Source organism: Polypterus senegalus, chromosome 9 (genome assembly GCF_016835505.1).
Source record: "Polypterus senegalus isolate Bchr_013 chromosome 9, ASM1683550v1, whole genome shotgun sequence".
Lineage (NCBI taxonomy): Eukaryota > Metazoa > Chordata > Cladistia > Polypteriformes > Polypteridae > Polypterus > Polypterus senegalus.
In genome coordinates this window covers 14,109,352-14,136,703 of record NC_053162.1, presented here as the reverse complement: position 1 = coordinate 14,136,703, position 27,352 = coordinate 14,109,352, and the positions used below count along the sequence as shown (strand labels likewise).

General features: G+C 41.5%; 1 long non-coding RNA gene across 2 annotated transcripts; it reads right to left on the bottom strand.

Moving 5' to 3' along the window:
- Window positions 1-416: 416 nt before the first annotated feature.
- On the bottom strand, window positions 417-27,334 carry LOC120535119. Of its 2 annotated transcripts, none has more exons than XR_005634855.1 (3): window positions 26,884-27,334; window positions 16,597-16,689; window positions 417-505 (listed from the first exon to the last, which is right to left on the bottom strand). It is a non-coding gene; the product is annotated as an uncharacterized LOC120535119 (long non-coding RNA). The 2 variants fall into 2 exon arrangements; XR_005634854.1 differs by having other exon boundaries at window positions 16,597-16,686.
- Window positions 27,335-27,352: the final 18 nt, after the last annotated feature.

The following is a 27,352-nucleotide window of genomic DNA, read 5'->3' as shown; positions in this document are numbered from 1 at the left end:
TTACACATGCAGAGTAGGTTAGAGATAACGGAAGCACAAAAATTCGAAAGTCTACAAAAAATGATAGTAAAGATTGCATTAGCACAAACAAACAGAAATTATTACTCGGTGAAATAATGTGTAAACAGTGAAAAGAGACTGAATATATTGCTTGGATTTAAACTTTAAGTCGGTGGCTTGTAGATCGTCTAATTCATGTTGCCATCATGGAAAAATAGTGTTTCTTGCCAGTGAAGAGGCGTATCCGCGAGAATGAAAAGATTTGTTGTTTGGTGAAATTAAATCCACATACGCTGTCACGCTTGGGTAACAGAGTTGCAAGGATACACAGGAGATTTTAGAGACAGAAACATTACTCAGACACTTCACACAAACATAAGTCTCTTTCAGGAGTGAATCGAGCTCCGTGTGTAGTCGGAGGGTCTCTCAATTAAAAGAATAAAAAATCTTCCTCTTCATAGGGACGCGACTCAGGAGAGGGACCCCCAACATGAGCAGAGAATGTCTGGGGGAGAAGAGAGACAAAGCAGTGAGAGAAATGGACAGCTGCTGTACAGGCTTTTAAATGTTAGAAGCGCCGTGTGAGATGCAGATCACGCGGCACAGCAGCAGAAGCAAGGCAGCAGCTGATCGAGCAAAGAGGAGGTAAAAAAAAACCACTGGGGACCGCATCTCCTTGGGGTGCATTCAGCCCCCCTCTTCACAATGCGAGCGGCAGAGACACAAAGTGGCTGGCGGGTAGCACAGGCCCTTTGGGTTAGTGAGTGAAGCGAGCAGGGGGCAAAGCCCCCTAGTTTTATTAAAATAATCAACAAACTCAGCTGCGCGCAGACTCTAAAGCAGGTTATTCAACAACAACATCTATTTCTATAGCACATTTTCATACAAATAATGTAGCTCAAAGTTAAATGATGAAGAAAAGAGAAATAAAATACAAAGTAAGAATTAGATTAAGACAACACTAATTAACATAGAATAAGAGTAAAGTCCGATGGCCAGGTGGGACAGAAAAAACAAAAAAAAACTCCAGACGGCTTGAGAGAAAATATAAAATCTGCAGGGGTTCAGACCACGAGACCACCCAGCCCCCTCTGGGCATTCTACCAAACATAAATGAAACAGTCCTCTTTGTCTTTAGGGTTCTCTTGGAAGGACTTGATGATGATGGTCATGTAGACTTCTGGCTTGGTTCCATAGTCTTGGTGCCACGGACTGAAAGGCACAATCCCCACGGGTTTTTAACCAAATGCATCGGACAACTAGATGGCCTTGTTGCCCAGATCTAAGAGTCCAACAAGCTGTATCGCGTTGGAGCAGGCTGGTTAGGTACTCAGGAGCTTGTCCATGCAAAGCTCTGAAAGTAAGTACCAAAACTTTAAAATGACTTCTATAAAACACTAGGAGCCAGTGCAGTGTGCGTTGAATGGGAGTGATTTGATCATTCCAGCTAGCACGAGGTAGGAGCCTGGCAGCTGCATTTTGGACTAACTGAAGATGTGAGAGAGACAACTTGCTCAACCCCGTATGGAGAGCATTACAGTAATCAAGTCGTGAGGAAATAAAAGAATGAACAAGCATCTCCAATTTTGACTTTGAAACAGCATTTCTTAGTTTAGAAAGATTTCTTAAATGAAAGAAACACGAGTGGCTGACTGATCTTACAATATACATCAAGTGTCAGGGCCTGGTCAAAAATCACCCCAAGGTTACGTAAACTCGACTTAATAACAGGAGAGACAGAAGATAATTTTAAGTTAATCTCAGAATAATGAATAGGAGGAGCAACAATTAGTACCTCAGTCTTTCCTGAATTCAACCGCAGGTAATTACTACTGAGCCAGTCGTTAACCTGAGACAGACAATCAACCAATGTGACCAAAGTATTCATTTGGTTAGGTTTAAATGAAAAATAAAGCTGTAAATCAACTGTATAGAGATGATACGAGATATCCTTAAAAGAGTTAAGAATCTGTGATAGGGGAAGAATATATAAAGAGAAAAGTACAGGTACAACAATAACTACAAAGTTTATTTCTATAGCACATTTTTATACAAATGATGGAGCTCAAAGTGCTTTTCAGGATGAAGAAAGAGAGAAAAGGGAACACTAATTAGCATAAAATAAAAGCAAGGTCCAACGGCCAGGGAGGACAGAAAAAAACAAAAAAACAAAAACTCCAGACGTCTGGAGAAAAAAACAAAACAAAATCTGCAGGGGCCACGAGACCACCCAGCCCCCTCTAGGCATTCTACCTAACATTAATGACCTCAATCAGTCCTCATGGTATTGAGGGTTTCTCAAGAACCCTCGCTCTAAGAACCGAGTCCTGTGGCACTCCACATGTCAATGGAGCAGAGTCGGATGAAAAGCTAGCAACAGCGACAGAGAAACTCCTAATCGACAAATAAGAGGAGGACCAGTCCAAAGCACAGCCAGAGACACCTGACGGTCCTTCAGGCTTCCAAGTTAAAGTGCAAGTCCCTGCTCTTCTCCAGTTTTTGTGGTGGCCTGAAGGTAACCTAAATAAAGACTTGCATGGAATTTAAAATGATCAGTATCAAAGTAGCCACTAGATGATCCGCTGTGGCGACCCCTAACGGGAGCAGCCGAAAGAAGAAGAAGTGTCAAAATAGCCACTGTGACTCAAAGTTGTATAACAATAAAAAAGTAAAATCTTCCAAGAGAACATAAGAGCACAAGAAATGGGACAAACAAGAGGAGCCCATTCAGTCCGTCGAGCCGGTTTGTTTAGCTAATAGCTCAGCTGTCCCAATGTCTCATCCAGATTCTTCTTCAAGGTTGTCAAGGTTTCTGTGTCAACTCCATGGCTCAGTAGTTTGTTCCAGTGTCCCACAACTCTTTGTGTACTTCCTGGCTTAACCTGCATTTGTTCTTAATTTCCACTGCCGCCCTCAATTACATGATTCACCCTTAAGCTGAAAGGTGAAATGAGGGTGAAAATAAATATATACACAATTCAAAGAGCCCAAATAGTATTCTCTCTTCAGTCCTCGTCAGGATATTGGAAGGCTACAAAAATGCAACCCGACCCACCACACCATCTCGAAGTGCCAGCACTTGCAACTCTTAAAAACAGATGCCACTATGTCTTGCGTCTCCCACCTTCCGCCTGGCTCCTGTGGTCTGTCCCTGAGTAGCGAAGCAACACAGAGGATCACAGCCACCTCGCGGACCCTTTACGCGGCCCTCACTCCAGCTCTTAGCTAAAGGGCCTGGCCGATGCTGCCCCGCTTTTTTCCTTCCTTTTGCTTCCCTGGCTCTATGATCCCACAATTACTGTCTTTCAAATGCCACATTTTTTTCTTAACAAAGACAATCCTCTCTTATGCAGTCTGGCTCCCAGCAGGTGCTTGCTAATTCACTGCAGCACCACTGGTAATTATCACATTAAGTCATCTCGTCCCCGCGTGAGTTTTAAAACACTGGGTTGTGCTAAAACCATAAAAAGCATTAAATCAATGAAACAATTAACACCCCACTGAACACATTTTACCACATTCCTTAAAATGTTCAGGAAGCTTCAGGCCCACTTAACTTAAAATGGACACACACAATCCTGCTGCCTTCTCTCAGAGTCCATAATATGTTACCTGATGGGCTGCGGGGTAATAACCAGCTGCCATGATTGAGGCAAAATGTATGCAAGGAATTCCAAAAATGTGCACATGCCAGTTTTGTTCCTCGTGTCTTAACAAGCACACACAACACTGTAAAGACAACAAGTAGCAGGAGTCCTCGAGTTTAGTCCTGGGTCGGTCACAGGAGCTACCATTTTTTGGTTCTTGCTGATAACAGGAGCCATTTCAGTTTGAAGGCTCGTTCCTGCTTTCATTCTGCCACTTTGGGTTATTCCATTTTTTTTCCTTGTCTGAGAACAGTAGCCTGCGACAGAGTAGGAATTTTAGGTCCTTCTATTTTTTCCATGTACAGTGCATCGGGAAAGTATTCACAGCGCATCACTTTTTCCACATTTTGTTATGTTACAGCCTTATTCCAGAATGGATTAAATTCATTTTTTCCTCAGAATTCTACACACAACACCCCATAATGACAACGTGAAACAAAGTTTACTTGAGGTTTTTGCAAATTTATTAAAAATAAAAAAGATACATAGATAGATATGAAAGGCACTATATAGCAGATAGAGAGATAGATAGATATGAAGGGTATTATATGATAGATAGACATGAAAGGCACTATATAGATAGAGAGATAGATAGATAGATAGATATGAAGGGTATTATATGATAGATAGACATGAAAGGCACTATATAGATAGATAGAGAGATAGATAGATAGATATGAAGGGTATTATATGATAGATAGACATGAAAGGCACTATATAGCAGATAGATAGATATGAAGGGTATTATATGATAGATAGAGAGGCACTATATAATAGAGAGATATGAAAGGTGAAATATAATAGATATGAAAGGAGATAGATAGATAGATAGATATGGAAGGCACTATATAATAGATAGGAGGTGCAGACTGAGGATGTGCACCCTCTTCTGTTTATAGTACAGTTGTGTGTACGCGGCAGTGTACTGCCTCACAACATGTAAATTAGGATTTATGTCCCAGGTGTTCCTCGCGTGGAGTTGTTTTGTTCTTCTTGTGTCCACGAGTTTCCTCCGGGTGCATCACAAAGATATGCACTAAAAAAATGCATTGCATCTGTCATTCTAAAAGATGGAGTAATGTAAATATTAACACTGCTTTTATGGATCCCATACCAAATGGCATATAACAGAGACATGTGCAATGCATTTGACGTTCCAACAGATGGTGCATCACAAATATTTGAATCAGTAAAATGCATTGCATCCGCCATTCCAATAGATGGTGTAACACAAATATTAAAACTGCTTTTACAAATCCCATACCAATACAGGACATACTGTAGACATTGCATTTGACATTCTAACAGATGGTGCATCAGAAACATTTGTAGTAATAAAATGCATTGCATCTGTCATTCCAAAAGAGGGTGCATCACAAACATTAACACTGCTTTTACCATTCCAAACCAAATGGCATTTAACAGAGATGCATTACATTTGTTATTCTAACAGATGGCGCATCACAAACATTTGTAGTAATGCATTTTATTACTATAAATGTTTGTAATGCAACATCTGTTGGAGTGACAAATGCAATGCATTTTATTACTACATGCATTACAAAATACATTTCAACAGATGGTGCACTGCAAACATTAACACTAAGGTCTAATCTGATTAGATTTTCTCCCATTTTAGGACAGCACAGCTGCATGAAATAAAAGAGTAAATGTATGTTGTCATGTTTCTGACGCTTTCGTATATTTTGTTCAGCATTTCCACATTTAATTCAGTACACCGAATGGATTCCCTGGCACCATACACACAAGTGCCTGTCTTGCCAGTCGTCTCACTATTTTGACCCATAGGTTTCTCTGCTGATGTGCTCTCGTGCTTCTCTTTTTTTCAGTAGGCTGTTGTTCCTTCACACCCAGCACGTCACAGTCCGTGTCGTGAGAAAACACGGAGGCTTGTCATGTAAAGCCTGGCATTTCCGCAGTTTAGCTTGTTTTCCTTAATTGTTTCAGACTCTATTTCTCTGTCTGGCACCGTGGCTTTGAATCTCTGAGTTTGACACACGAGAAAAGCCACCTTGCATATGACGGCAGACTTTTATGTGGTTTTTGCCAAGACGGCATTCATTTCTTAAGCTGCTGGAACAAGTCCCAATATGCGGCCACCTGACAGGCTGCGTGAGGTACGTCACTTGCGGGCTTTGGCTGGGTCACTCACTTCTCCTGTCACAGTGACATACAACAGCGAGAAGTGCTCAAGTAAACTGTGACATAAATGTCAATTAACCGCTATTTTGTTTTTACAGGCATTCATTATTTGTTGTGTTCTGCTTTTTCTGGGACTCTGTACTTCCAGAAACTGAAAGTGGCTGCTCTCAATCGCTCCAGTCATCGTCACCAGACTGGCACTGTTCTCTAAAAAATAAGCCCTCATTTATTATACTTTCTAAATTTTAAAATGTAGTTCAAATTTGATCTAAGCATAAAGAGAGAAGTGAGAGGATGGGATACCTAATTAAACTGGGAACAACTTACATTGGCATTTATTAACTTAGCGGATGCTTTTACCCAAAGTGACTTACAAATGAGTTCAATATAATCAGTCTGGGGGACTGTTTGGGCAACAAATGTGACAAAATTGATGTCCACAAGTGAAGAGCTCAGAATAAAATACAAGTGAGTTACGATTCCTAGATTTACAAATCCTAACACTTAAAGCAGAAATTCACTTAACACAAGAGTCTCCAAACGCTCCTTAATCATATTGAGGGTCTCAGAAGTTCAAATGAAGGTGGGCAACTGGCATCACCAGCCAGAAAGAGTCTGGACTGATATTTTATACCATTGTTATTAGTGGTAGTGGCGGAGTGGTCGAGGAGGAGCAGAAGACCTTGCAAGTGTCTCCATACAGACTAACCCTAAGCCTAACCCTGCTGACTACTCTGTGGGTAAGAATCAAGAGTTTGAATTTAAGACGTGGCACTACAGGAAGCTGGAGTTGTGTTCTGAAGAGAGGAGTGACATGTGCCCACCTCGGCTGGTTGAACACCAGACGTGCTGACGCATTTTGGTGGAGAGTCAGACTTCTCTTGGTGCTCCTGCCACCAGAGAGTTGCAGTAGTCCAGACGTGATGAGACCAGAGCCTGGACCTGTATATTCTTTCATATGTGGTCTGACCTTGCGGTTATTGTATGGAGTAAATCTGCAATGGCCAAGAAACCGTAGCTACATGGTCTATGAGGGCCAGTTGGCCATCATTCACCACCCCAAGGATGTGTACCGATATGGCGGGTGTTAGCGATAATAACTAGTTGAGTAGATGGACAAGCTGGGTTAAGAAGAAGGTCCGTCTTTCCCAGGTTGAGCTTTTCTTCATCCAGTTTGTAATATCAGGGAGACATGCAGAGATTCCAGTTGATACGTTGTGGTCTGAGAAGAGATACCATGGGACTGAATGATAGGACCTAGTGGCTGCTACTTTCTTTAAATCCAACGATCCATTCCTTGAATCCAAGTTTGGGAGCGCGGATTGTGGCAGCCCACTCTGTAAACATCAACCTGGACAGGACATCAAACCATCTCAGGTCACATAACTCACATAAACTCTGAATAATATAAAAATTCCAAGGCAAAGAAAGCTGACTCATCTGTAAAGATGTTTCTTCTAGTGGTCCATACCATGGGACAGTTAATGACAAGACCATTAAAATGGAAGTACTCTTGAGGGTTTCACTGGAGCCCTCAATAGGTAGACTTCATCTCTCAAGAGAAGTCAGTTTCTCCATTGTGTCACAGTCTATCGTGTGAGAAAGCTCACCTGAATGGCCTACAGTGGAGACGGTAGTGGAGATTGGTGGGTTCATGGAGGGTTGAATCAGCTGAGGAGTCGGGCCTCCAACAGGTCACCTCACACCCTGCTGGCTAGGGAAGAAGCAAGTTGTGATAGGTGTTGGGATGACCAACACGTAGTTGAACGCCAGTCTCAACAAGGAGACTTCATCTGCAAGAGGACTTGGCTTCTCCATCATGTCACGGTCCATCATTTGAGGAGGAGGTGACTGACCTGTGAAGGAGCAGCTCACCTGTATATCCTTTTGTCCTAGTGCCATACGACTTTTTAATAAGGAGTATCAGAGAAAATGATTAAGGTTTGATATGTATCCCGCAACCATTTGTGCGTATCAAACTGCCATACCTTAACCTGTCTCGTCTCTGTTTGTGTTGTTTTATTTCTTTATGTTTTGTTATTAGTGGTAGTGGCGGAGTGGTGGCTCTGAGGTTAGGGATCTGCGCCCTTCAATTAGGTTCAAATCCCATAAACGCCAGAAGTGCCTCTACCCTGCCGAGCCCTTGAGTAAGGCCCCTAACCTGCAACTGCTTCATCCTGGGTATGACGTTAATCTGCAAGCGGGTGCTCCAACTTACAGGAAAAACTTGGGGGTTGGTGGCAGGACTGGCACTCCAGCCACCATAAAAAAAACTCACACTGTTCCAGTGTGGTGCTGAGGAGTCACATGCTGCACTTGGGCCCAATCTGGGTGGTTTGTTGTGTGGTGTGTGTGGCAACCTGCTATCGGCTTATGTTCCCAACCTCTCTCTTCTTATTAGGTGCAACTGAGGAGGCAAATGTCATGTTGTCTTGTGTAAACGTGTCTAAATACAGCAACCTTGAACCTTTATGATGCTGAGCCCTGGTGCCTTTCATTTAAAACACATCTCGCCGTCTTACCCTGATCAGTCCTCGCAGTACAGAGAGACATCCCTCCAACAAGCACAGACGACCTTTTAGCCCGGCTCATATGCCCACCACCAATCCCACGGGGGGCCATAGAGCCCTGCTCTGCTTGCACTGCTGCCAATACCTGGCTTCTACTGGCCAGAACGGTTTGCTCCTCCTTTAGCACCCGCCTAAGTGCTGGCCACATGCCCCTTCCTGGAGCTCACCTTCCCGTCTGCATGCTTCCTCCCGTCATGCACTGGCTCTCGCTCACTGCTGCCTTTCTCTCTCCTTTCTTTCCTTTTTCTCATGCCAACTCCCCTTTATGTGCTCCCATTAGCACAGCTCCTGAATCTCACACCGCAGAAGGCCAGTGAAGAAACTGACACAGACAGACCTCGCCCTCACGTACAGGGGCGTCTCGCCCCAACTGCCTCACCAACCTCCCGCAGCAATGTGAGTGTGCACACCCACAAAGATCGAGCCGGTCATTTAATTATATATTTACTTAAAAACGGCCCACAAATTTCCCAGCCGCGGACCTGCTATTCCACACCTATAGAACTGGGGTCCTCCACTTCAGTCTCTTCCATGTTGGTTGATGGTTTTCATCCCAACCAGTCCTGCTTTTAATTGGGCTGCAGCATTAATTTACCAAGCTGTTAGTTCTTAGTTTTTTTTGTATTGAAGGCGCACACAAACAAAGATTTGGGGCACCAGCCGGTGATACGCATATAAAATAAGAAACAACAAATATTTTAAATTACGAGTATCACGCCTTCTCAGATGCGAGTCTTTATGACATGGACAGATAGTGGTCTTTATATGGCATCCAGAATGGAAGAGGCGGAGCCAGGAGCACAAGTGATATCTGGGGGCCTTGGCAATCGAAAGAGGAGATGATGTGAGTGACAGCACCCCCTCCCAACTCGGGATGGAATTACAATTTAAACACCAACCTTGAGCATGACCCCCCCACTTCTCACACGGGTGTGACAGCATCAATCCAAAAACGTCATCAGAGCCCAGCACTTTCCAAACGCTGGACATCTTGTAGTTCATGACCGAGGCAACTAGCGAGAGAAGGAGAGACGCACAAACACTCCAATCAGAGCTCTTTATACTGCAAAACGACAATGGATCAAATTAGGTGCCATAAAAAGTCAACAGAGTTTTGGCTCATGCACTTAATCAGCCAGTCCATATCAGTGTAGGCCCGGTTATGATTTTTTTGCTTTTTTTGCTCTCCCCCATCATAACCTGTCGTCTATGGGGGAGGAGCAAAGGGCTTTAGGTTCCTCAAAAATTTCGATCTCCGGTTTTCGATTCACTGACCACCGATTCCCCCACCAGTACTCATTAGTATGGCCATCACTCCTGTATGTGTGTGTGTGTGTGTGTGTGTGTGTGTGTACACCAGGGGGTCGCCAACTCCAGTCCTGGAGGGCCTCAGTGGCTACAGGTTTTCATTCTAACCCTTTTCTTAATTGGTGACCAGTTTTTGCTGCTAATTAACTCCTTTTCCTTTCATTTTAATTGACTTGTTTTTTAAGGTTTGTTCTCCTGAATTTTTTTCATCGTTCCTCTGAATTGCTTCTTTTCTTTCCTTCAATGGCACCCAAACAGAAATGAGATGTGAAGTGAGTGAGCCAACAGAACACCAACTAAGTCAGGGCCGCAAATTCCAACCAGTTGCTTAATCAGGCGCCGTTTCTTGTTAATGAAACCCGTTCTTTAATTCCGTGATGTGTTGCTGCTCTCATTGTGCAGTAGCAGACATTTCTGAAATTGTTGATTTTCTCTTTTCTAAGAGCACCGGTAGATTGTTTAGTGGACCTGAGCTGATCAGCATTCCTGAGTCCTTCATTTTTCTTTATTTTCAGATATTGTATGAGGGACACAGTTTGCTGGTCATGTTTTGACTCATTTTGTATCTCATTATTGTCTGGCTGCTAGTTAAGGAAAAAGAGAAACAATGAAGAGGTCTGAGTCTTCAAGAGCAAGTCAATTAAAATGAATTCAAAGGAAGTTAATTAGCAGCAGAAACAGGTCACTAATTAAGAAAAGGGTTAAAATGAAAACCTGCAGCCACTGCGGCCCTCCAGGACCGGAGTTTGAGACCCCTGGTGTACACGTAATTCACACTCACAAGTAGGTCACTTTCACTCTCTACACAGGCCATAACTTGACAGGCCAGCATCAGGAAGCCTAAATGCGCCCCCTGGTGCCACAAACACAACCTTCACCCCACCCCAGGTACAAACTACACAAACATGATGACATCTAACAGCAATTTGACACGACCTGTCACTGATATGCTGAAAGAAAAGTGCAGAATAAAGCAAGAATTTGTGTGTTAGGGAGGTAAGAATTCATCCTTTTTACTTTTTCATGTTCTGTTCTTTAATATATTTCTTTTTTACTAATGGACAAATAGTGAATGAGCTCCCCATTAGCATTCACCCGTGTCTGCTCAGAGTGTCATTAAATGTCGGTAGTCAAAAAAAAAAACAATTGAGAGCAAACGGCAAAGAAAAAGTGAAGTCTTAAAAAACAAAAGTTACAAAACATAAGTAAGCACTGAAAGATCTCACCTCAAACCACTCTTTCTGGTAAGAGTCGCAGTGCATTAAAACATTTAGCAAACAATACAAAAAGTTCTCAAAAATTTTAATTTGTACTTTTGTAATCATCTAAAAGAGCAGCAAATTAAACAACAAGAGTGACAAAAGGTAAAATGGTGCGCTGACAGGAGTCCCCATAGACTATGATGTTTGCTGATGACATTGTGATCTGTAACGATAGTTGGGAGCAGGTTGAGGAGACTCTGGAGAGGTGGAGATATGAGAGGAGAGGAGAGGAATGAAGGTCAGCAGAAACAAGACAGAATACATGTATGTGAAAGAGAGGGAGGTCAGAGGAGTGGTGAGGATGAAGGGAGTAGAGTTAGCGAAGGTGGAGGAGTTTAAATACTTGAGATCAACAGTACAGAGTAATGGGAAATGTGGAAGAGAGGTGAAAAAGAGAGTGCAGGCAGGGTGGATGGGTGGAGAAGAGTGTCAGGAGTGATGTGTGACAGACGGGTATCAGCAAGAGTGAAAGGGAAGGTCTACAGGACGGTAGTGAGACCAGCTATGTTATATGGGTTGGAGACGGTGGCACTGACCAGAAAGCAGGAGACAAAGCTGGAGGTGGCAGTTAAAGATGTTAAGATTGGCATTGGGCGTGATGAGGATGGATAGGATTAGAAATGAGGACATTAGAGGGTCAGCTCAGGATGGACGGTTGGGAGACAAAGTCAGAAAGCAGAGTTTGTGTTAGTTTGGACATGTGCAGAGGAGAGATGCTGGATATACTGAGAGAAGGGTAATAAGGATAGAGCTGCGAGGGAAGAGGAGAAGAGGATGGCCTAAGAGAAGGTTTATGGATGTGGTGAGAGGGGACATGCAGGTGATGGGTGTGACAGAACAAAATGACGAGGACAGGAATATATGGAACAAGATGATCCGCTGTGGCAACCCCTAATGGAAGCAGCCGAAAGAAGATGAAAATGAAACTCCCTGGAACACAAAAACCTGCAGCTACACAGGGGCACCAAAACTCAGCTTGTGAACCACTGGAGACAGCAGGCCAGGTTGCCCTCTAGTGGCAATAAGTGGAAGAACAAGTTCCAGACAAGGCAGCCAGAGCAGGACTTTTAGCAATTAAATGTGATGTCAACCAAGGTTATTATAGTTAATGAAAACTAAAATCAAAACTGAAACTATTAAAAAAACATTTTCATAAACTGAAATAAAATAATTAAAGCTGAAATGAAAAACTAAATGAAACTATTAAAGTAGCTGGAATGACTAACTGAAATAAAATAATAATTTACTAAAATAATTTTACTTTTCATTTTTGAATGAATATTCTTGCTGTTAGTTTTTAATCCTTAGATCTTTTAATTCTAAAACAGAAAGTCATCCACCACGAGCCGCCCGCACATATTCATCCAGTAAACGGCGGCAGGTGACGGAGGGCGGGTGTATACACAGCATTTGTGTTGACAGAGCGAGCTGAATATGGGCGCATAAAGCTTGTTAATAGAAAGCAAGTTGCTGGACCGTCTTTCTTTTCACTTGTTGCATATCAAGTTGTAATTTAAACACCTGAAATCGGAATGTGATGGTCAACAAAACCTTTACAGTATGGATAGAAAAATCACGAGTGAGTAACGTTTCAGTTTATTTCTCAGGTGCCTTCTTTGTGTTGACAGTAATTCACCTGCCACTTCACACACGAAGTATCAAGCAAGTACAGTAATCATGAAACAATTTCGACCTTGAGATGTTGTTGAATCTTGACGTTTTAGACCTACCCGAGTCCGAAAATACCATTTTTTGGAATGATGTCTGTGTGTGTGTAAACACATTATCTCAGAAACACAACTAGACAGATGGATGAAATTTGGCATGTGGTTGTTACACCAGAATTGTAAATCTGTATTAACATTTGGGCCAAATCCATCAACCGGAAGTTGTACTTTACCTGAACACATACTCGATTTTTTTTTATTCAAGGAGCTACAGAGTTCAATTTATTCAACTTTACTTTTATAATAATTGTTCAATATCTTATTAATTTGATTTCTTGTTGATGGTCTTTTAATGAACATAATACAATAATATAATCATTGTCATGCGGTTTGCTCCTCAAATATCCATCCCCATATCCAAGCACATGAGAAAGTCTAAGGGGAGACCACTTCTGATTTCTGAAAATAAAACAACACTGATCCAGAGACTGAGTAGGTCATCGTACAAGATCAGCTTATTGTTGCTGACCAGTCGCTTTTGCTTTAAAAACGTCGTTTAACAACAGAGCGACACAAACCGTGTAAAATTCCTTAGCTGACAATGTCTCTACTGAACTACAGGTAGGTAGGCAAACAAAGTCGTCCAACTGATGAAAAACTAAACATACTGATGTGTTTTTGTGTTTATATTATATTAATTGATCATTTTTAATTTATATTCACAGCTCAAAGTACCTGATATTGTGAAATTAATCCAGTAGCAGAATTATATTTTAAAATATTTGCCCCCCTTTTTTCAATGTTTCTGTCTATTTCTCTCTCAAAATAAATAGTTGAAATATCATATTCTTGTTGTTCTTAACATCAGCCTTATCATTCATATTGCATACCAGGTATTTTTCCAACCTTGCATCCAAACCTGCTGGGGTAGGCTCCAGGTTTCCTGCCATCCTGCTCTGGATAAACAGTTTTAGATAATGTTGTATATATTGCTCCTAATCTCAGATGCTGTCTCTGTTGTTTTGTGCCTGTCCATGCACCTATTAGCTGCTCTTGCTCTGCTCATTATGGGTTTACTGTTCTTATGGTGGGCTATTCAAGTCTCACTGCCCCTAAACTTGAAACTACATGTTTGGTTTTCTTTGTTTCCCTCAACACACACGGGTGGGGTCTGTTCACTGATTCAAGCCTAAGACCCCTATTCTTCCTAAGCCCCCATGATTTTCATAATCATACCTGTCAGAACACAGTAGAATCTGTTTTTTGATATCTTTTCAGGTCTGCAGGTGGAAAAATTCTGTCTATAAATTGTTTGTGCCTGAGCTGGAATCAGAGATCAATATGGCTGGTAGAAAATTAAAAGCCCAGTATGGGAGATTTTTGAATGTAATATCGAAGGCATTCATTATAAGCACATTGTCTTGGAGTGAGATATGTTGTGTGCTATAGACATTTAGAATAAGAAAAAACCCTCAAACCTTACAGTTCACCTAAATATCATTACAGATTGGCTCATTTTGGGCAATAAAAGGAAAAGATAAAAAGTGCCAACAATCGGAGCAAATTTGTTCAGCACAAATGACACAGAAAATATTTGAAAAATTATAAAATTGTGTAAAATTCTTCATATTCATATATCTGTTTTGATTATGCTTGTTTTTATCAGACAAACAAAACCAGATAGTGTGTCATGTAGTGTAGTAAGCTTCCACTAACATTAAACTCATATTGTATTCAAACCCATTAAGTGTACACCACTGTCTCATTGTGACACAAAACTAAACTCCCTATTAGCTCTTTAACCGTAACATTATTACTAAAACTGAAACTAATAGATATAAAAATAAAATAGAAATGTCTTTGTAAAATTAAAACTAAATTAAAACTAAAAATACACGATGAAGGAAAACTAAAACTAAACTGAATTTCCATGTAAGGTCAGAAAAATATAGAAATAAAAGCTAATATAAAAAGGCAAAACTATAAAAATAACCTTGATGTCAACATTACAATACAAATAAATCCACCTCAATAAAAGGGTCAGTGTCTGTGTGCTCGTCCGGTTGCTATGTCTTCATCATTCCAGGGGCTCAGTGGCTGCCATGCACCCAAAACAATGAACATTAACAGCGGGGAGACACGTAAGAAAGTGCTCTGTTTGTGTCTCCTCATCCAAGCACTCAGGAGCTCCTTTTATGGTCAGCTTCTTCAGGTGTCGGCCCCTTTTCTGTTGGTCATTGGCCACCTGAGGAACTTTTCCCTCTCAGGTCAGGACCCAGGGAGTTACAATGTGGATTGTCCATTCACCCAGCCATTCATTTTCTTAGCCCGCTTATCTAGGGTGGGGCCACGGGGCAACTGGTGCAAGACAGGAACAATAGCGGTCCATTGTGGGGTGAACACACATACACACACTCACTCACTCTCACACACACACATACACAGATCACGGGTCAATTTCGCAACACTAATTCACCTAACCTGTACGTCACAAGACTGCTGGCAGGATCTGATCACTTGGAGGATGCCCAGTTTTTTTAATTTATTTTTTTACTACTAATTCAAACATCCACCTTAATAAAAGGTGTGATGGATGGCCAGCAGCTCAACCCAGCCAGCACACCCAGGACTCTATATTGCGACTTCCCTGAAGCATAGCGGGGCACTATGGGATATGGAGTTCAGCTTCACAGCCCTGCTAGGGACCGTGGGTGCCGCCAGGTGACGCTGCAGGGACACACGGGGATTTCTGCTTCCCATATAGCAGACGGGGATGGAAGGATAAAAGTGCTTCTGAGTTGAAGGAAAATACAACTCTCCATCGGACCCAGAAGTGCTGACGAGTCACATGGATGGAAGTACTTCCGGGTCAAGGACTATATAAAGGACTGGTGGAGACCCAGCAAGCGAGCCGGAGTTGGGAGGGAGTGTGACAGAACTTGCTGGGATGAAGGGAGGAGAATTATTGTATTTATTCATTCTGTGTTTGGCAGATGTGGTGCTTATGAGGCACTATAGTGAAGAAAAGGATTAAAAATCTTCTTAGTGCTTTTAAACCTATGTCCGGAGTATCTCTCTGTTGGATTTCACGGGGCAACATCGCCCCCCAAGCATCCACAAGGGAAACTGTCTGTGAAATGTTTGCGTATCTTTCATTTTGACAGATGATGCATCATAAACATTTCTAGTAATAAAATGCATTGCATTTGTCATTCCGACAGGTAGCACATCCCAGATATGAACACTGCGAAGAGAACTGGTGTTTCCATACTTGTTTCCACAATTCTTGAGGTCACCTGGGATTACTCCAGACGCTTTACGAGCGGTCTTATTCCCTTGTCCTGGTCTGTGTGTCTCAGCACACATTGAGCACAGAGATCTACAGAGAGTTCCCAAAGGTTTGGGTTTCATCCTGACATTCAGTGTGAATTGTAGGACCTTCTCTATCCAGGGACGCGTGGGCCTTTCTAAATGACGTCCAATCAGTTCATTTGGCCACAGGTGGGCTCCCTCTCAAGTTCTAGAAACATCTCACGGAGGATTAAAGCAAACGGGGCACCTGATCATAATTTAGAGGGATCTGAATACTTCTAAGGTATGAGAGATTTCAATTTTGGATTTTTAATACATTTGCAAACCATTCTGGAGACATGCATTCACTTTGTCATTATGGGTTATCGAGTGTAGGCTGATGGGCAAAAATGGCAAATGCATCCATTTAAAATTAAATCTACAACATGATAAAGTGTGCAGAAGATGAGGGGGTCTGAATATTTTCTGAATCCACTTTATTTTTTTTTTAACTGCCTGCAATGTCTGATTTTTACAGCTAAATTTACTTTAAAATGGTGGCAGATGTCCTCTGGACAGCCTTGAATCAGATTGTCAATTCTGCTGCCTACTGCTACATGCATGATATACACTTGTGTAATAAAACAATAAAAGCAGACCAAGACGGATGAACTTCAGTCTTACTTACAGAAGCGTCAGGGAGCGAGTGTCATGGTATCTCGGTGCATTCATTTCTTCTCATTACACCACAACTGGTTCTGTGGGTGCACAGTGACACCTACTGGACAAAAAAAATAACACAACTCAACATAGTGTATTATGCTTTCACCGTATCACACACAGCGCCTGCCCTCATAATGTTAGTGACAAAGACACATTTTTCTTTAATTTCCCCCTCTGCGCCACAGTTTAAAATGACAAATCAAACAATTCAGATTAAAGTGCACATTGCAGACTTTCATTTAAGGGGACATTTTGATCTCACCAAAGTTCCCCCCATTTAAGGACACCATAATGTTTGAGACAATTGACGTCACAAGTGTTTGTGTTTCCTCAGGTGGTTCTCATTGCTTCACAGGACACCTTGACTTGGAGTCTACAGTTGCCATTGTTCAACATGAGGATAAGAGTTGTGCAAATGGAAGTCAATGAAGACATTAAGAGGCTGAAAAACGAGAATAAAACCATTGGAGACATCAGTGAAACATGAGCGATGAGCGAAATCAACTGTCTGGAATATCTTGAAGAAGAAAGAACACACTGGTGGGCTCAGGAATCACAAAAGACTGGTAGGCCAAGGAAGACCTCCACTGCTGATGACAGAAGAATCCTTACTATGGTCAAGAAAAACCCCAAAGGCCTGTCTGACAGACCAGAAACAGACTTAAGGGGGCAGAGGTGTCTGTGTGTGTGTCAGGGATGACTATCAACAGAAGACTTCATGAACAGGAACACAGAGGACACACTGCAAGATGGAAACCACAAAAACAGAATGTCCAGATTACAGCTTGTGAAAAAGGACTTCAAACAGCCTGCAGAATTCTGGGAAAAGGTGGACAGACGAAACAAAGATGAACCTCATCAGAGTGATGGTGAGAACAAAGTGTGGAGATAACAAGGAACTAAAACAGAGTACCTCATCTGTTAAACATGGCGGTACTAGGGGTGTTATAGCTTGAGCATGGATGCTGCCACAGGTCCTGGCACACTTCTCTTCATTGACGATGGAACAGCTGGCGGCAGACACACAGTGAATTCTGAGGTGTGTAGAAACATCTGATCTGCTCAAGTTCGGTAAATGGCTCCCACCTCGGACTTGGACAGAACGGCACTTCTTCCTATAACAAGATAATGATCCAAACACACGGCTGAGGCCACACAGGAGATTATCAAAGCTAAAAAAATGGAAAAGTCTGGAATGGCCAATTCAGTCACCTGATTTCAATCCAGCTGAGCAGGCCTTCCGTATGCTGAAGAGAAATCTTGAGGGGGACAAGCCCCCCGAAACAAGCCAAAGCAGAAGATGGCTGCATGAGAGGCTTGGCAGAATATCTTCAGAGAAGACCCTCAGTATCTGATGATGTCTGTGAATCGCAGACTTCAAGCAGTCATTGCATGCGAGGGAAACGTGACAAAGTACTAAATATGACAACGGCTTTAATAGACCTGCCTTTGCTGTGTGTCAAACATTACAGTGCCCTGAAATAGTAGGGACCATGCAGAAAAAGTGCTGTGACTGAAATGTCTGCAAATCTCCTTAAATCAAAGCATGCAATGTGTACTTGAATCGCCATGTCTGAAACGTTTGGTTTGTAATTTTAAAGAGAGTGAAGGAGACAGGCCTGTTCCTTGTGGTGCTCAAGTGTTGCTCACACAGTCCTCGAGTCCCACAAACTGTAGTCTTCCTGACCGACAGACCATCATCCAGGACCCCACAGGCTCATCTATCTGCATACCGTATCTATGAACTTAGCCCTTAACGGGGCTGGCTGAATGGTATTGAAGACCCTTGAGAAATCAAAAACAGAATCCTCACAGTAAGGCCAGATAAATAAATCCAGAGAACATTGTACTCCAATGTGCAACTGTACTTATAATCCGGATGTGGGATGAAGAATTATAACAAAAAAGATAAGACAATTGCCACCCACTGGCTTCTTCTTGCTCACTTTTGAAGTCTGCACCATATCTGGTTTCCTCTCAGCAAAGCCTGCAGCAACTGCTGAAGCTGCCCAATGGCATAGTACTCATGGGGCTGCTGGGAATTGTAGTCCATTTTAAGTAGTACTGCTCCAAATTCTAACTTTGGCTGGTGGTGCCTCCATAGTCTGATATTTCAAATAACAGGATATACTGGCCTCTCCAAGTTGGTACTGCAACATGGAGTAATTATACAGTATATTATATATACAGTGGTGTGAAAAACTATTTCCCCCCTTCCTGATTTCTTATTCTTTTGCATGTTTGTCACACAAAATGTTTCTGATCATCAAACACATTTAACCATTAGTCAAATATAACACAAGTAAACACAAAATGCAGTTTTTAAATGATGGTTTTTATTATTTAGGGAGGAAAAAAAATCCAAACCTACATGGCCCTGTGTGAAAAAGTAATTGCCCCCTGAACCTAATAACTGGTTGGGCCACCCGTAGCAGCAATAACTGCAATCAAACGTTTGCGATAACTTGCAATGAGTCTTTTACAGCGCTCTGGAGGAATTTTGGCCCACTCATCTTTGCAGAATTGTTGTAATTCAACTTTATTTGAGGGTTTTCTAGCATGAACCGCCTTTTAAGGTCATGCCATAGCATGTCAATTGGATTCAGGTCAGGACTTTGACTAGGCCACTCCAAAGTCTTCATTTTGTTTTTCTTCAGCCATTCAGAGGTGGATTTGCTGGTGTGTTTTGGGTCATTGTCCTGTTGCAGCACCCAAGATCGCTTCAGCTTGAGTTGACGAACAGATGGCCGGACATTCTCCTTCAGGATTTTTGGTAGACAGTAGAATTCATGGTTCCATCTATCACAGCAAGCCTTCCAGGTCCTGAAGCAGCAAAACAACCCCAGACCATCACACTACCACCACCATATTTTACTGTTGGTATGATGTTCTTTTTCTGAAATGCTGTGTTCCTTTTACGCCAGATGTAACGGGACATTTGCCTTCCAAAAAGTTCAACTTTTGTCTCATCAGTCCACAAGGTATTTTCCCAAAAGTCTTGGCAATCATTGAGATGTTTCTTAGCAAAATTGAGACGAGCCCTAATGTTCTTTTGCTTAACAGTGGTTTGCGTCTTGGAAATCTGCCATGCAGGCCGTTTTTGCCCAGTCTCTTTCTTATGGTGGAGTCGTGAACATTGACCTTAATTGAGGCAAGTGAGGCCTGCAGTTCTTTAGACGTTGTCCTGGGGTCTTTTGTGACCTCTCGGATGAGTCGTCTCTGCGCTCTTGGGGTAATTTTGGTCGGCCGGCCACTCCTGGGAAGGTTCACCACTGTTCCATGTTTTTGCCATTTGTGGATAATGCCTCTCACTGTGGTTCACTGGAGTCCCAAAGCTTTAGAAATGGCTTTATAACCTTTACCAGACTGATAGATCTCAATTACTTCTGTTCTCATTTGTTCCTGAATTTCTTTGGATCTTGGCATGATGTCTAGCTTTTGAGGTGCTTTTGGTCTACTTCTCTGTGTCAGGCAGCTCCTATTTAAGTGATTTCTTGATTGAAACAGGTGTGGCAGTAATCAGGCCTGGGGGTGGCTATGGAAATTGAACTCAGGTGTGATACACCACAGGTAGGTTATTTTTTAACAAGGGGGCAATTACTTTTTCACACAGGGCCATGTAGGTTTGGATTTTTTTTCTCCCTAAATAATAAAAAACATCATTTAAAAACTGCATTTTGTGTTTACTTGTGTTATATTTGACTAATGGTTAAATGTGTTTGATGATCAGAAACATTTTGTGTGACAAACATGCAAAAGAATAAGAAATCAGGAAGGGGGAAAATAGTTTTTCACACCACTGTATAGTCATATGAAAAAGTTTGGGAACCCCTCTCAGCCTGCATAATAATTTACTTTCAACAAAAAAGATAACAGTGGTATGTCTTTCATTTCCTAGAACATCCGAGTACTGAGGTGTTTTCCGAACAAAGACTTTTAGTGACGCAGTATTTAGTGGTGTGAAATTAAATCAAATGTGAAAAACTGGCTGTGCACAAATGTGGGTCCCCTTGTCATTGTGCCGATTTGAATGCCTGTCACTGCTCAATGCTGATTACTTGGTATGATGAGCTCGTTAAGCCTTGAACTTCACAGACAGGTGTGTCCAGTCATGAGTGGTCAAAGGTATTTAAGGTGGTCAACTGCAAGTTGTGCTTCCTTCCCTTTGACTCTCCTCTGAAGAGTGACAGACAGCATGGGATCCTCAAAGCAACTCTCCAAAGATCTGAAAACAAAGATTGTTGAGTCTCCTGGTTTAGGGGAAGGCAACAAAAAGCCATCTCAGAGGTTTAAACTGTCAGCTTCAACTGTAAGGAATGGAATCAGGAAATGGAAGGCCACAGGCACAGTTGCTATTAAACCCAGCAGGTCTGGCAGGCCAAGAAAAATACAGTAGCGGCATATGAGCAGGATTGTGAGAATGGTTACAGACAACCCACAGATCACCTCCAAAGACCTGCAAGAACATCTCGCTGCAGATGGTGTATCTGTACATCGTTCTACAATTCAGCACAATCTGCACAAGAACATCTGTATGGCAGGGTGACGAGAAAGAAGCCCTTACTGCACTCACGCCACAAACAGAGTCACTTGTTGTATGAAAATGCTTATTTAGACAAGCCAGATTCATTTTGGAACAAAGTGCTTTGGACTGATGAGACAAAAATGGAGTTATTTGATCATCAGAAAAAGTGGTTTGCATGGCGGAAGAAGAACACCACATTCCTAGAAAAACACCTGCTACATGTTGTCAAATCTGGTGGAGGTCCCATCATGCTGTGGGGCTGTGTGGCTAGTTCAGGGACTGGGGCCCTTGTTAAAGTCGAGAGTCGGATGAATTCAACCCAATATCAACAAATTCTTCAGGATAATGTTCAAGCATCAGTCACAAAGTTGAAGTTACGCAGGGGTTGGATTTTCCAACAAGACAATGACCCAAAACACAGTTGGAAATCTACAAAGGCATTCATGCAGAGGGAGAAGTGCAATGTGCTGGAATGGCCGTCACAGTCCCTTGACTTGAATATCATTGAAAATCTATGGGATGATTTGAAGCAGGCTGTCCATGCTCGGCAGCCATCACATTGAACTGAACTGGAGAGATTTTGTATGAAGAATGATCAGAAATACCTCCATCCAGAATCCAGACACTCATCAGAGGCTATAGGAGAACAGCGTCTGGAGGCTGTTAGATTTGAAAAGGAGGCTCAACTAAGTATTGATGTCATATCTCTGTTGGGGGCCCAAATTTATGCACCTGTCTAATTTTGTTATGATGCATATTTTCTGTTAATCTAATAAACTTAATGTCACTGCTGAAATCCTACTGTGTCCATAAGGCATGTCAGATATTAAAAGGAAGTTGCAAAAAGGAAGTTTGAAAGCTCAGCCAATGATACACAAAAATCTAAAGAATTAAGAGGGGATCTCAAACTTTTTCATTTGACTCTGTGTGTGCGAGTATATTTATATTATATATATATATATATATATATTAGTACTCCAACTGCTGTATTTATATATAGGTCAGTTTGGTAAGCTTTGCATCCTAAACATGCATCAATCCCTGTGCCTATGACCCTGAATTGCAATGGACAGGCATGACAATGTCATTTTATATATGGCTGATATATTCCTTCCCTCTTGTTAGATCAAGAGAGTTAACCCAATAAGCTGTTTTCAGGTCCCATAATCCTGCAGGTTTTTTGAGGATGTACAGTATTTACTTACCCAAACTACTGTGCAGAATTCAAATATATGCACACACCATTTCTTTAATGCTAAGACAATGTATTTGAGATCGACCAGTTTTCTAGTTGTTTACACATTTCTTTTACTTGCGAAAAAGTCACCCGTATTAAATAGTAAAATGTCATTTGAGTAATCAGGATGGCCCATGATGGGAGGCGACGAGGCGATCATCTCAGGTGGCACTTCAGTAAAAGAGACATTTTTATACTTTGTTTACTGTTGTTAACACTACAGAATAAGATTTCTAAAAAGGAGTGAAGGACTAACCATACAAACTATCAGTCAAAAGTTGACACACCCAGAAATGTACATTTTGATTGAAATTGATGATCAAAGTAGGAAAAAGAAATGAGTATCAAGATACCATTAAATTGACGTAAAGAACACAGTCAATGTTTCTAATAGCATTTCTAATGGCTATTACTGCTTGAAATGACTGATTTTAAATGTATTATTCACTTACGACTGCAGAGGCCCAGTGGCAGCAGCCATTCCTCCACTGTTCTAATAGTCAACTCCCTTAGCTTATCCTTAATTACGGACGTGTAAAAATGCCAATTGGTTATTAGAGGAGCCTTTGCGATTGCATTAGTACTACTAATAAGCATTTTTATGTGCTCACTCGGGCTGCAAACATTCAGTTCTGGGTTCAAAAATGGCCAAAAACGAAATTGCTTTCTCAAGAAACATTTCAGTTTTATTTTTTGAACAGAATGAACTTTTATCCATGCAGCCGAATGCCCAGACACTAGAGATTTCTTCTCATTCAAATATATATCTAGTACTGTCTTGAGATAACAGAAGAGGATGACAAAGATGGACAACTGAACAAGAAGATAGGGAATAAGAGCGTGTGAGAGTGTGACAAACAAACACCTTCCAGGCTGTCAGTTGGCGTCTTCACTAAATACAAACCAAATCCTAATGTCATCTTCAACAAAGAAAAGACGACTCCAAGCAGCAGACTTCTACACCTTTCCAGGTTTCTTCCACCCAGCGGCTGTGTCCTTTTGCCAATTTTCTCCTTGTAATTTGCCAGTTTCAGAGGTGGCTTTTTCTTAGGTAAATAATAACAAGTGCCTAATTTACATACAGCCTTTAAAAATGTTTAACGATTTCCAAGTTTCAGATTTCTCAGATTTTTTACAATTAAAATCATGCATGCCCATTTCAAAGCTATGCCAGTTTTAACATTCTCCTAATTTTCCACACATTGTTATATATTACAATTCTATGAAATTGTGTCAATTTCTGGAATATTATTGTCAGTCACGGGTATAATGGCCGTTCAATATCTGTCTGTTAAAAAGAGAAGATAGGTGCCTTTTAGCTTTCAGGATGGAGTTTGAAACTACCTAAGAAGCCACGGGATGTGAGAAACAGCAGTTTGTTTTAGCAAAACTAAGCTAATCCTTTTTTTTTTCTCCTCACATTTATTACGAGGGACATCCAAAAAACTTTCTGCACTTATTTTTTTAACTCTATTTATTAAGAATTTCAAAAACAAATCACTTCTCTACATAGTCACCTTCCTTTGCAATGCAATTTTCCCCAACGTCATACCAACTTTTTAATGCCCAATCCCTACACCTCCCACCTCAATCAACCGTTTCCAACGAAAATATAAAAGAGCAGAAACTTTTTGAACATCCCTCATATATCGTGTGCTGTTCTGAGAAAGTAGTCTAACATGGGAAGCCTGCTTCACAATACACACTGTATGTGGATTAAGTGCTCAAAACACAAACCTACAGCCCACCACAGATAACACGTTGGTTTTGTATACACAGTTTAATGACCAAAGCACCACAACAACTTAACTGAGGAATTTTGAGAGGTGCTCCAGTCGACCTCATTGGAAAAACAAAGCAAAACACACTTCAGTGGCTCTCAAGTTCAGTCCTGTGACTGCAGGCGTTCATCCCAACCAATGTCTTCTTTAACAGTAAGCAAGCTGTTACTTCCCAGTTTGCATTTTTTTTTTTTGCATCAAATTCTGAAATTACAAACTGGTTATGCTACATTTTTACTGAATGAAGCTGAAATTTAAAACGCGTAAGAATTTTTTCAACTCAAAATTCTATATCGATTGCATCGTTCTACCTTTTTCTCTGTTTCACTGATCACTCCTACCACTTTCTTTTATGTGGACTCGTTCCCTGGACACTTTTTACTACTTTTTACAAAGGTATTGTCTATCAGTATGCTGCTGCTGAAGTTTAAAACTGTCCAAGATGTTTCCAGGGCAAGATCCAACCTACGAATGCTGCAATCAAGTTCCAGGCTCACGGGGTCACATTTTCTGGGTCTGGACCCAAATTTCAGACAGCCTTGGTGTCCCAATCCCTCCTGGCTCATTAATAGCCGAGTCTGGGGGAATCAGAGAGGGGCTTAAAGTGGAGAAGGCCAACCAAACTGTAAATCGCCTTCACTGCACTATTAGCATGTAGACGTATCTTGCTCAACTGGAATAATCTTGACCCACCTCTGTTAAGTGAGTAGGTAACTGATGTTATATAATATTTAAATTGGGGGAAAAAAAATTCTCACTTAAGAGGATCTGTATAAAACTTGGCAGGATGTAATCAATAACATTTTAGAATAAGCATTTAAATTGAGGAAGCAGGTTCTCTCCCCTCTTTCACTCCACTTATCTTTATTCATTTATAGAAGTGTACTGGTGCTGACAATTAAGAATAAGGGGGATGTGCAGGACTGTAGTAACTACAGGGGGATAAAATTGATGAGCCACAGCATGAAGTTATAGGAAAGAGTAGTGGGAGCTCAGTTAAGAAGGGAGGTGATGATTAGTGAGCAGCAGTATAGTTTCATGCCAAGAAAGAGCACCACAGATGTGATGTTTGCTGGAGAAGTATAGAGAAGGCCAGAAGGATTTGCATTGCATCTTTGTGGACCTGGAGAAAGCATATGACAGGGTGAGGAGAGAGGAGCTGCGGCGTCGTATGAGGAAGTCGGGAGTGGCAGAGAAGTACGTAACAGTTGTATAGGACACGTACGAGGGAAGTGTGACAGTGGTGAGGTCTGTGGTAGGAGTGACAGATACTTTCAACATGGAGGTGGGATTACATCAGGGATCGGATCTGAGCCCTTTTATTTGCAATGGTGACAAACAGACGACATTAGACAGGAGTCCCCGTGGACTGTGATGTTTGCTGATGACATTGTGATCTGTAGTGAGAGTAGGGAGCAGGTTGAGGAGACCCTTGAGAGGTGGTGATATGCTGTAGAGAGGAGAGGAATGAAGGTCAGTAGGACCACCAACACAAAAGACGTGTGTAAATCACCTTGCACACTTTGAGCTACATTTGTATGAAAATGTGCTATATAAATGTTGTTGTTAAATGAGAGGGAGGTCAGTGGAGTGAAGAGGATGCAGGGAGTAGAGTTGGCGAAGGTGGATGAGTTTAAATACTTGGGATCAACAGTACAGAGTAATGGGGATTGTGGAAGAGAAGTGAAGAAGAGTGCAGGCAGGGTGGAATGGGTGGAGAAGAGTGGCAGGAGTGATTTGTGACAGACGGGTATCAGCGAGAGTGAAAGGGAAGGTCTACAGCACGGTAGTGAGACCAGCTTTGTTATATGGGTTGCAGATGGTGGCACTGACCAGAAAGCAGGAGACAGAGAGGTGAGATTACGTTGGTTTGGACCTGTGCAGAAGAGAGATGCGGAGTATAATGAGAGAAGGGTACTAAGGATAGAGCTGCCAGGCAAGAGGAAAAGAGGAAGGCCTAAGAGAAGGTTTATGGATGTGGTGAGAGAGGACATGCAGGTGATGGGTGTGACAGAACAAGATGATGACAGGAAGATACGGAAAAAGATGATCTCCTAATGTGAGGAGCCAAAAGAAGGAGGAGGAGATGATGATGATCTTTATTCATTTATCTATTTACTTATTTTTATTAGCTTAAAGTTTTACTCTGCTGGTCTAGCTCTCTTTTAGGGGTAGGGTTGATTTGTTTCAAAGCTATTTTTGTAAAACTTGATTTATTACATGGAATGTTATTTGATTTCAATAAAATCGAAAAAAAAAAAAAATCCTGTCTTTTGTATTATTTTCTCCTTTTTAATTTTCTGGTTATCTGTGCCATTACTTACTAATAACCACACAAGTGGTTAACACTAAAATTAGCTGCTCTTTAGCAGTCGGTGTCACTTACTCTGCTACCTGTCTACGTTCAGCATCAATTGTCAATATACAGATTTAAATTAAGACAGCATATGCTGCAGAAAAAGCAAATTTACAAAAATGAGTTAAGCTTCTAAAGATATGGGAAAAAAATAAAGTATTTATTAAATCCAACACAAATGCACTTCTCCTGAATGCAAAATAAAAAGGAAAAAAAGCACAGCTGGTTGGACCGTAATATCAATTAAAGGTAAAACTCACTGACTGCGATACTGGTTGACATAAAAGCCTGCAGGCACCGACAGAACTTGAGAGCCACTGTAAAAGCATCATTTAGAAGATGGTGTCACTCACCGCTCAAGCAGCAGTCACAGGACAGGAACTGGCTAACTGAACAGCAGGCTGCCTCGCATTATGACGCGATTGCTGCTGCGCTACAGTTGTCTGGCAATAAAAGTCATGCAGATTGTTAGTCCATGATCAAGGGTACTATTCCAAGAATGGTTGTGTAATTTTTCTATTGCCCTAATAAAAAAGTAAAAAAGCAATCAGGTGTAAAGTGAGAGATAGACGTACTCCAAGTATACCCTTTAGTCACTGAAACACTCAAATCAAGTGATAGGCAGACAATCAAGACTGTACATGAGAGGAGGAACAGAACACAAACTACTGCCAAACAGGTTCCAACTTTATTTGTTAATTCTCCACAAAGTGTTTTCAAGTGTCCCTGCTGAGGAAAAGCAAATTTTTAAATCAAAGAAATGAGACACTACACAGCAAAGATAAAATGGAATTCTTACTTTAAAAAAACCTTGCACTTAAA